General features: G+C 40.5%; 1 pseudogene; it reads right to left on the bottom strand.

Annotated features, from left to right (window-relative positions):
* Positions 1-1,476: 1,476 nt before the first annotated feature.
* On the bottom strand, positions 1,477-1,935 carry LOC129044477 (U1 small nuclear ribonucleoprotein C-like; annotated as a pseudogene).
* Positions 1,936-2,400: the final 465 nt, after the last annotated feature.

The raw sequence follows: 2,400 nt of genomic DNA, 5'->3' as shown, positions 1-2,400 counted from the left end.
GCTTTTTTTTTTTTTTTGAGACAAAGTCTCGTTCTGTCACTCAGGCTGGAGTGCAGTGGCCCGATCTCAGCTCACTGCAATCTCTGCCTCCCAGGTTCAAGCGATTCTCCTGCCTCAGCCCCCCAAGTAGCTGGGACGACAGGTGCCCACCACCATGCCCAGCTAATTTTTGTATTTTTAGTAGATACAAGGTTTCACTACGTTGGCCTGGCTGGTCTCGAACTCCTGACCTCAGGTAATCTGCCCACTTCGGCCTCCCAAGTGCTGGGATTACAGGGGTGAGCCACCGCGCCTGGCTGGTTTCTTCTTCTGCTATTTTCTCCCTACACCATGGTAGTCCATCTTTATTCTGTCCATTGTAACACAAATGAACAGAATTCTTGAGATGCAGCCTAGTCCTACTAACTAATAGAATTTCTTAATTCTTAATTCTCTTCATCTCCACAAATGGGATTCTTAATTCTCCACAAATGGGACTGTAATCCATTACCTATAATTCCATTTGCATTTTCACCTAACCTCCACACTTGCTAAACACTTATTTTAGCAAAATGAGGCATAACAAATAAAATATTTGCTTTTCTACCAAATTATGTTTAAATTATGTACACACTTAATTCTTAACATCTCTTCCAAAAGTACAGCTGAAGCAGCCTTAGATGGAATGGAAATGTGACTCGCACTTCATTTATGTGCAATGCACATCTAACCCATATGTATCTAATTAGGTTTCAGGCTCAGCTTCCAATCTAGGTCATGAAGGTATGCACAACCTCCCTAACTTTCCCCATCATCCCATGGGTCCACTTTGTTACCATTAGTCACCTGTCATGTGGGTTCTATTGATGTGATCTGTCCTCCTCAGCTTTATAGGTTACATTTTTTCCTATAATCGACTTAAATTTAGGGGAAAGGAAAAGTCAGAAGAAGCAGGTATATTGAAAGCTTGCTTATCTTTACAGCAGCTGCTGAAACAGCTGAAATAGAAAACACTAGCTTCTTTCTCAAGAGCTTCTATTTAAAATAATAATAATAATATCACTGTACATATAAAATAGTGAAAGCATTAGAAATATGATACTCTTAAGACCTGATCTACATTTTCCTAGTTCAACGAAAAGAGAATGGGATTATCATATGGAAGAGAGCCAAAGGCACAGATAATACAAAATAACAAATTTAAGTTACCAAACATATACACTTTCACTTGTAATACATTTCGGGGTTTTTTTTGGTTGTTGTAGTTTCTTTTTTATGAAAACAGTTAATTTTATTTTCACATTTCACAATATAAATAAAAACTACTTTTTTTTGGTCCCACTTCTCCCCTCCAAAACTATTCTCTCTTTGATAAGAAAAGAGAGAAAGTCTTCTTTATCGTGCTGTTAAGAAAACACCCAGAGTCACAGCACCATGGTCTCCTAGTGAAGTAGAGTAAGTAATATAAACCTGATACACAAGGCCTCTGCACTATCCTTAACCATCTGGTCAAGTCATTCTAGGCCAAACAGGCACCATCATGGGACAGGCGGGAGGCCTCATCATTGACATGTGACCTCCTATGAGTGGCTTCATTCCAGGAGCAAGTCCCACTGGCATCATCCCATGAAAAGGAGGGCCCATCATTGGCATCATGGGAGGGCTCCCATATGCGTGCTGGCATTATACTTGGGCAAAGAGGACCTCGAAGGCTGGGGGGAGGGGGTATCATTGCCCCTGCAGAGGAGGAGCAGAGAATAGAGTAGGAGGTATGTTTGCTGGTTGAAATGCAGCCATTGTTTAGTCAATCAGGTTCTGAGTCTGTTCTTCTATCCATTTCTGGTAGTAGTCTTTCACATTCTCTTTGTGTTTCCTACCACTGAAGTGGGCCTTTCTCACAGATGGAGAGTCATAGAAGAGCTATGTATTGCAGTAGACACAATAAGACTTGGGCATGTTGCTCTGAAGGAGGTTGGCCACTCCATTCCACAACGCCTGGAGATGACCTTATGATACATTTTTCAAACTTACAGTATAACATGGAAATAGTAGTAAAATGTTTTGGAAAAAAAAACACAACATTTTATTCCAGGAATTCTCTGACCATACTATCCTGTCTTTCTAGAACTTTTCATCCCTACTCTGATTATACCTGTTCTTTGATCTTCATAAGATCTTCAGCAACTTGTATACTTCATTTTACCCTAGTCTTCTGTTTTGTATCATCCTTTCCTGTTTCATTTTCTTCCCTTTCCTGCCCAGGTCCCATTCTTATCACTTCAGCTACTTTCTACCCAGAAAACCCAGCTTCCTTATCTCTTTTACCCCCTTCTATTAACCCTGTCTTATAAATCTCCAACCCTGGATTAACCCAAACATATCCATCTTCTTCCATGCTACCCACTGGTAGCCAAGTGTCAG

The sequence above is a fragment of the Pongo pygmaeus genome, chromosome 13 (assembly GCF_028885625.2).
Source record: "Pongo pygmaeus isolate AG05252 chromosome 13, NHGRI_mPonPyg2-v2.0_pri, whole genome shotgun sequence".
NCBI classification, from domain to species: Eukaryota; Metazoa; Chordata; class Mammalia; order Primates; family Hominidae; genus Pongo; species Pongo pygmaeus.
This window is presented reverse-complemented; position numbering and strand designations above follow the sequence as displayed.